Below are 9,661 nucleotides of genomic sequence, written 5' to 3' on the forward strand. Positions count from 1 at the left end.
TGACTATGAGCTGAGCGTTGTTCCCCCTGAGATTTTTGAGTTAAGGTATTTTTGTCCTCTCTTGTTGTGAACTAGTAATAGAAAAGGTGCATGCTGTGGAAACCGTTTTATTGCAGTGTAATATAGATAATTCTCTTTGCAACTATTTCACTTCATAGAAATATTGTTTAACTCTTAATTTTATGTAACATAGCTTTTCATTACTACTAATTATATTATGTATCCCCCCATCATGCTAGGTGATGTACAAAGATGGAGTAAATTAAGTCCTCTGCAATGAAGAGTTTACAATATAATTAAAATATGATGTTATCAGTGAGTGTAACAATCAATCAGAAAAACAAGGTCAGGAGGATGGGGGAAACAGTAATAAGAATGTTTACATGCCCTGCTGACTAATTTGAGGAGAGTTTTCCATGCATAAAAAGAGGCATTGAAGAAAGGTGAACAACAGGCAATGGAGGCTGGCATTCTTAATGGAGTAAGTGCTTGGGTTAGGCTGCTGTGAAGTGGTGCAGCATACCAGCACTTCTTTCATGCCACATTGTTCTTCGGATTGTAACCTTTCTTTTTTTAAAGTAAGTCTCTAGGTATTACAGTTGCTGAGATACACTTTGCATTTGAGGAACGGAAGAATAGTAAAGGGGCCAGAGAATGCAGTGGGCAGTGAGAATGGGGACAGGGCCCAGGGAATGTGGGGAAATATAAGACTGGTGTAGAGGGAGCTGTTTCCTGTAAAGTGCTGAAAACTCTGTGTGGGAGATGAGCGTGCCCGGCACTTTATCAGATCCTTCCTCGCTGAAGAGGGATTTAGAATTGAGCGTTCAGCATCGCTGCTATCATGAGAACAGGATTAGGAAAGAGCACTGGCTCTAGGTGACTTAAAGCAGGTTCCTGAGATATTTTAGGAGTTTTACTTTTCCTTGGGCAGTTCCCCTAAGCTTCAAGAAGGCCCTTCAAAATGTCCTAGAAATAGTTGTCATGGAGCTGTGCAATAGGTATCCAGCAGGCAATGCAGTTGCATAATGTAGAACAGCATGAGTGTGGAGGTGTTGCAGAACTGTATGTGAAACAGCATGGCTAGTTTATGGATACACTGGACCTTTGTTATTTACATTATTATTGTTCTGCTAATTCAGTTACTTGTGGTTCAGTTCTCCAGTGTAGACAAGGTCAGACAGACTCCATTTTGAGTATGTCTGAAAGATAGTATCATTAATTGTACTAATGTAACTTATAGTTATGATTTTTTGAAAGACATAAATAAGATTTGTTTTCCTATTTGTAATTAACATTACAAAATAGTTTCACTAGATCTTTCTAGGAGTATGAGTGGTGTTGTTAAAAGTCTAATTTCTTTATGAAAACAAAACATGACTACAATATTTATTTTGGGAGCTTTTATCTGATGCTTTCAAGGAGAGTGGTTTTCTGTTCTATGTTTCGGTTTGTGAAGAGAGAGATTGCATCAAAATACAAGACAAAAACCAATCTATATTACACTAAATTGACATGATGGTAAAAATGTTGGATGGCACCAGAGACTATTAGAAACATTAGGATCTATAATTTTGCACTAGAGGAAGACATTACTGCATATATTTAGGGCCAGTCTACGCTAGGGAATTTTAGCTTTAAATTCCCACTGGCTCTGTCTCCAGTTCTGTGCTACCAATTTGGAGTTTCACCAGCTTCCAGCATTTTTACCACAATGTTTATTAAATCACAATTTAAGACTAAAACAAGTCTATAGCATGCTAAATTGACATGATAGTAAAAATGCTGGAGACTTTTTGACACTAGGGCTTCCACAATAGGAAACATTAGTAAAAAATTCCTGGTGTAGATCTGATCTTAACCAGTGTATTGAATACTTCCATAGTTAGACAGAGCTTGCCTTGGAGCATAAGAATTCCTCAAGAGTTCAAGTCCCATCTGGCATTTCATTGTTTTGCTCAAGGAAAGTATTCATTATTCCTCAGTTTTGTGTATCCCCTCAGTAGAGACGGTTTATTTCTTCCTAGTTCTTTTATGTTCTCTGTTTAGTATTTTTGTAATGTGGTAGAGCCTAGAAACGCCATTTGGGGATCTGGGCCCTGTGCTACTAGATACTCTATGTTCATATAAACCAAAAGATTTAAATTCTTTAAACTCTATGAGGCACAGACTAAGTCCAGTGAGATTCACTGTATGCATAGACAGTGCAATGCTGCCTAGGTGAGTTATGATGCCTGTGCTGACCTATCTTATGCAATTTTTTTTAAATTATAGATCCTAGTTATGTTTTCCCCTGACTTCTCCCATTGTGCCACGGACTACGCCCATTTTTAGTGTAAGTGAATACATTTGGATATTGTGAGGTTGTCATAAATATAAAGAGAAGGGTAACCACCTTTCTGTATACAGTGCTATAAAATCCCTCCTGGCCAGAGGCAAAACCCTTTCACCTGTAAAGGGTTAAGAAGCTAAGGTAACCTTGCTGGCACCTGACCCAAAATGACCAATGAGGGGACAAGATACTTTCAAATCTGGAGTGGGGGGGGACACAAAGGGTTCTGTCTGTGTGATGCTTTTGCCAGGAACAGATCAGGAATGCAGCCTTACAACTCCTGTAAAGTTAGTAAGTAAACTAGCTAGAAAATGCATTGGATTTTCTTTTGTTTAATGGCTTGTAAAATAAGCTGTGCTGGAGGGAATGTATATTCCTGTTTTTGTGTCTTTTTGTAACTTAAGGTTTTGCCTAGAGGGATTCTCTATGTTTTGAATCTGATTACCCTGTAAAGTATTTACCATCCTGATTTTACAGAGGTGATTCTTTTACCTTTTCTTTAATTAAAAGTCTTCTTTTAAGAACCTGATTGATTTTTTCATTGTTCTTCAGATCCAAGAGTTTGGGTCTGTGTTCATCTGTACCAATTGGTGAGGATTATTATCAAGCCTTCCCCAGGAAAGGGGGTGTAGGGCTTGCGGGGGATATTTTGGGGGAAGATGTCTCCAAGTGGTCTCTTTCCCTGTTCTTTGTTTAAAACGCTTGGTGGTGGCAGCATACTGTTCAAGGCCAAGGGAAAGTTTTTACCTTGGGGAAATTTTTAACCTAAGCTGGTAAGAATAAGCTTAGGGGGTCTTTCATGCAGGTCTCCACATCTGTACCCTAGTGTTCAGAGTGGGGAAGGAACCTTGACAGGGGTGCATAATTTTTTGAGTTAGTTCTGATATAGCATTATATGATGTAGGCACTTCGATTTAGCACACAAGCATTTGTGACAGTTAAGTTGGATCTACTGTATTCACTCTGCATCACACTGGTCTTATAGCACATAGAAAAATCCTCTTATATTTATTTAAAACATTCTGAATTCATCTAGGTCATTTATATTAATGGTTGAACACCTGTAAATGAGACTCTATAAACCAAGGTATATGGTAATAGTTGAGCTAAATATATCATAAAAATTAACTGGGATTAGAGAAGATGTAAAAGGTAAAGCAAGCAGGTAACTGTTTACAGATTTGATAAGAGATGTGAGTTGAGGTAAGTTAATATTACTCACTAGAGGGCAGTCATCCAGATGAAGAGCTGGAAGAATTCTCATAAGACTTTGTCAGAATCTAAGTAGTTTAAGAACTTGTGTCAGTACAGACAGCGTCAGAGAAGAACAGATAATGAGAGAGCATTTTAGAATTGGGTGATAGTCCAAATTTTTTAAAAGAATGGAGACTTAAGCTGGCCAGTTAATAACTATTAAAAAATACAAAGGGTGGTATTTTTAAAAGTGCTTCAAAGACTTAGGAGCACAAGTCCCATTGAAGGCACTGTTGAAAATTGTCTTTTAATGGAACTTGTGCGCCTAAGTCATTTAGGTGCTTTTGAAAATACCACCTATTATCAAAGAAAGAAGCAATGTTCCGATTACATACAAGGCAAATATCCAAAGCAATTTAACCTGTCGACATGACGAGCTATGAGAGATAAAATGTTTGATGAAATGTTAAATCAGCTAAAGACATTCAAATTAAGTGAGTAGGAAGAGACCACAGCTCTTGTGAAAGGAAGATGTTATTTAGACATGAGCTTTTTTGTATTTTGGTTTCCATGTACTAAAAAAAAATTCGATTTTAAAATCCTAACTACAAATATAACTAGTAAAACTGTGAGATAAGACAGTCACTTCATAGTAAATATATATTTAGAACAAAACTTGTAAATATACATAATACAGAAGTTATAAAACACGTGCTATATATGCATGAATTTCCTCTTTATTTTACTGAATACTGTCTATATTAGACAGTCCAAGGGAGCTCTTGGAGAGATGACTATAACAATATTGATTTGGCAGTTTCCTTATCAAGGTCAGGCTTAAAGGTATGGTACATTTGTTCAGAGGATTCAACCAATGAACCATATGCCTTACATCAACCCATTCTTAATTGTTTAAAAAATGAAATTAATGATTTTTTGGGTATATTTGATTTTGAGATTATCTGCTGGGTAAAGCCTATCACAAATGCCAAGAACATGCCTTCAGAGCTTATATGACATTTTCTAGACTTCCTGAGTCAAATATTAAAAGTTTAAATTTGCAGGAAGTATCACCATCTTTTCCCTCAGTTGTAGATAAACCTTTTTGCCTGTTTCCCTTTATGAAACAAATAAAAACTTTTAGAGACTTCCAATGTAAGACACCCCCCCACACACACCCACACCCACTGCCCATTGGAAATTTTTTTTGCAACTATGTATCACCTTTCAGCTTAGTGACACAAATCACTGGCAAAGCTGTAAATAGAACCCAGGTCTCCTGATGGCCATTCCCAAGACCAGATCACACTAGATCACAGTTGATACTCAAGTGATAAAGGTTTCAGAGTAGCAGCCGTGTTAGTCTGTATCCGCAAAAAGAAAAGGAGTACTTGTGCCACCTTAGAGACTAACAAATTTATTTGAGCATAAGCTTTCATGAGCTACAGCTCACTTCATCAGATGCATTCTGTGAGCTGTAGGTCACGAAAGCTTATGCTCAAATAAATTTGTTAGTCTCTAAGGTGCCACAAGTACTCCTTTTCTTTTTTCAAGTGATACAGTTAATTTGATATCTATGTATCCACATTGTGGCTCCAATTCAGGAAGGCACTTAAGCATATACTTAAATCCCTCCCTGTGCATGAAAGCACTTAACCACATGCTTAACTTTTAAGTGTGTGCTTGAAGTCTCAGATTTCAATAGGACTTCAGCAGTGTCAAGGCTCCCTGCATGAATATGAATATTATCTGGAATCTGGACCTGAAAAGCCAAGCTTATTGTGGAAAAAGCTTTTTGCCAAGCTTATTGTGGAAAAAGTGATCATTAGATTATTTAATTTTATAAGCTACTATTACATAATTTCTGCTGATTACGCTAAACCAGTGGTTGCCAAAGTGGACGTTAGACAAGATGGGTGAAGTAATTGATCAACTTCTTTTGGTAAGAAAGCCACACAGAGCTCTTCTTTAGGTGTTGGAAGTTGACAGACCAGATACAGCTGATGGGGTTCTGCAACCTAGCCTACAGCAATCCTTGACTTTAATGGGAGTCATGGCACATAAGAACTACATGTCCCACCATGAAATGGGTCCAGGGTGCTTGGATCAAAATGTATATGTAATGTAATGTTCATTTATTCATGCCTGAATATAGGTGACATAGCAGAATTTTTGGAAGCCTCCTCATTTAATTACTAGCTTTGCATGCAGCAGCGATCTGCCACCATCTATCCATCTCCTCACTTGTCTTCCCCTCTTATGATGATCCACCATCATTCCTTACATGATACTTTTTTGCGGTTATTTCCATCTCTGAGCCTGATGTGACCAAAATACATACGCTTGCAGCTGTTGATTTCCAGCAACAGTCTGCCTCTCTACAATAATATTTCGAACAGAAGTGTTTGTCTTCTTTTCCATCCAGGGTCTTTGGCAGCATCACATTTCAAAGGCTTCAGTTCTCTTCTTGTCAGCAGCATTGGCTTCCCAAGATTCACCTCCATAGTCATGGTGGAAAAAAATAAGCTTGTGACCAGTTGACTGTTTGTACATTTTGAGGTGCTGTGGTTTTTCCACACTTTGGTAAGGGAGGCCACAAATAGAAAGTTCATGATCAAAATCATAGATCAAAATGTAACGTAGCATATTGAGGCTTGCCATTACTTCAGCATCCGCCTCCATCCCTGCAAACTGTTAACATTTCAAGGTCTGGCACTCAAGCTCCCAAGCGAGCTGCCTCAGTTAAGTAGTATTTGAGTGCCCCTGTGCTGGAATGATCTGGACTTAGGCGTCCTGAAGAAAATTCATAAAATGCAACAGAAACATCAACAAAAAATCTTACTGGTCCAGAAGAGAAGCAGTCAACAGCAGATTTTCCCTGTTAGCCCACTCATATACTGGGGTGTGCCCTCTCAAAAGCTTTTATTTTGAGGAATATTTTTCCATGCAGAATTTAACTTTTGTTTAAAAAATATTTTATTTAGTTTTTTTCCATAAAAGAGCCAGAAGAGTGTTCAATAATTCCCAAACTGAAAAACATCCACCTTTTTTATTAGGCTTATTTCTCATAATCATTTAAACACTGTTGATAATTACTTAATCCCTGGTCTTGCACGTGAGTAATTTTCTTGTGCGTAGTCTCATTTAACGCAATGGTACTACTTACTTGGATGAAGTAATTCACATGTGAAAGTATATGCAGGAGCCTTAGATTGTAAACATTTTGGAGCAGGGACCTTTTCAGAACTGCCATGTATGTTATTGGGCCTATATAAATAAAACACTTTAAGAACTAAAATATTTTGATTTTTTTGTTTTACCTTTTAGTTATGATTTATCTATTCTCAGAGTTCAGCTTTTATGTTTTTTGCGTCTGTATGAGATAGTGACTAATACAATGTCTTTTACAGTTTGTTTTATATTTATATTTTATTACTATGTCCCAGCAAAAGCCATATGGCAGTAAGTAAATTCAGCTTGATTTAAGGACTAAATATTTCTTTGATTATCAGAGTTGGCAGTTGTTTATTATATCTTTAACATTGTTTAATTTTGTTTTACTTTTTGTTTAACTTTTCTTGGTAGACAACAAAAAAGTTCTGTACTGTTCTGTACACATCAGAAAGGTCTTTCATAAAATGAGCTGATTTACAATACAAATGAATTAGATTCTGAATATACAGGGCTTAATTAACCACTGCATTATTCCATTGATTCAATAGTGTTATGATGGTATAAAAATAGAGTAACATAGGCCCAGATCCTCAAAGGTATTTAGGCTCCTAATTTCCATAATTTCAATGGAATTTAGGAGCCTAAATACCTTTTGAGGATTTGGGTCATAGTGTTGAACCAAGTCCAAAGAGCCTGTTCTCACTAGGTCAGCATCCAATCAATGTGTAACAAAAACAATACTTTTTTTTAAAACTTCTAGCATTTATAATAAATGTTGTCTGTGTGAAATTGGAATGCCCCAAAGTCATCCTTTTGGGGGATTATGGTTATGTGAGATTCAATCTATTTTATCGTGATCTCCCAGTTAAGTTTGAAATGGCTATTCATTTACTCATGTAATGGACCTTGCTATATGCTAGTAGTGTTTGTGAGTAAGAATTAACTCCTAGACCAGCGTTTCTCAAACAGGGGTCCACAAGGGTACTCCATGGGCCCCACTGATCAACTCCTCCTCCTCCCTCCCAGCGGTTCCTGCACGCGGCTGAACAGTAGGGCTATAAACATAGACTGGTGGGATTACACAGTAATGCAGAGCTAAGATGACCAGCAGTAGCTCCAGAACTTTTGCATGAAGAAGCAGAGGTTTGTGATCTGCTTACCCTGGTCCTCTAGCACGAGAAAATGTGCATGAGGCTATGCCAGTCCAAAAGTGGGTGGCTATAAATATCTGGAAGATGGCTACCACAGAGTACTACAGGTCTGTTGCTAACCAGTTTGGAGTTGGCAAATCAACTGTGGGAGCTGTTGTGGCAGAGGTTTGTACAGCAATCGGGATTGTGATTTACCCAAAGGTGGTGGGCATTAAACATTTTCCTGAAAGAATTGCTGGCTTTAAGAGAATGTCCTTTCCAAACTGTGCTGGGGCCATTGATGGGACTCATGTCCATAATTTGCCCTCTGCAAGGAGCACATGAGTACATTACCTGTGTCAAGGTTCCTCCCCCACTCTGAACTCTAGGGTACAGATGTGGGGACCTGCATGAAAACCACCTAAGCTTACTTTTACCAGCTTAGGTTAAAACTTCGCCAAGGTACAAACTATTTTACCTTTTGCCCTTGGAATTTATCACTGCCACCACCAAACGTCTAACAGGTATATAACTGAGAAAGAGCCCGTTTGGAAACATCTTTCCCCCCAAAATCCTCCCAAACCTTACACCCCCTTTCCTGGGGAAGCTTTGATAAAAATCCTCACCAATTTGCATAGGTGAACACAGACCCAAACCCTTGGATCTTAAGAACAATGAAAAAGCATTCAGATTCTTAAAAGAAGAATTTTAATAGAAGAAAAAGTAAAAAGAATCACCTCTGTAAAATCAGAATGGTAAATACCTTATGGGCTAATTAGATTCAAAACATAGAGAATCCCTCTAGGCAAAACCTTAAATTACAAAAAGACACAAAAACAGGAATCTACATTCCATTCAGCACAGCTTATTTTCTCAGCCATTTAAAGGAATCAGAATCTAACGCACATCTAGCTAGATTACTTGCTAAGTTTTAAGACTCCATTCCTGTTCTGTCCCCGGCAAAAGCATCACACAGACAGAGAGAGGCTTTTTTTCTCCCCCCCCCTCCAGCTTTTGAAAATATCTTGTCTCCTCATTGGTCATTTTGGTCAGGTGCCAGCGAGGTTATCCTAGCTTCTTAACCCTTTACAGGTGAAAGGGTTTTTCCTCTCGCCAGGAGGGATTTTAAAGGTGTTTACCCTTCCCTTTATATTTATGACAACCTGCAAAGGGTGCTACCCTATTGTTATGCAGGCCCTGGGACATTATTCCCACCAAATTACATTGTTATAGAATCACTGTCCCCACTGTTATTCTAGGGGACCCTGCTTACCCTCTGTTGCCATGGTTTATGAAACCATACCCTGATTTCAGGGGTTCTGGCAAAAGAAGTTTCAGCTACATACTCAATAGCTATAGGATGGTGGTGGAATGTGCATTTGGCAGATTGAAATCCCATTGATACTGCCTTCAGAACCATTTGGCTGCCAGTGTCATCAGTGCCATCTGTATTATTGTGGATTGCTGTGTTCTGCACAATGTCTGCAAGGACAAAAGAAGTTGAACGTTTTCACCAGGCGTGAACTTTGCATACTGCTGGATTGCTGAACTGGAACACACAACCCGCAAGTGCACCTGTCATTAGTGTGGCTGGATCACCTGCACTGGAATTCAGGGTGCTTTTTGCATGGTCCCAGACATGAGGGGAAACAAAATGGTATTTGTAATTGTGCTGTTTCTGGGTGTGGGGCAGCTGTGAGGGATTTTTTTTTTAAGTGAATTTGTATTATGAATTTTGTAAACACTTTAACTTGCCCCTACACACAATGTATTACTCAATGTGCTGAAATGTATGGATACTTTTAATGCATTTTATAAAAGCTGGCCATGTACT

Source organism: Lepidochelys kempii, chromosome 3, assembly GCF_965140285.1.
Source record: "Lepidochelys kempii isolate rLepKem1 chromosome 3, rLepKem1.hap1, whole genome shotgun sequence".
In the NCBI taxonomy this organism is placed as follows: domain Eukaryota; kingdom Metazoa; phylum Chordata; order Testudines; family Cheloniidae; genus Lepidochelys; species Lepidochelys kempii.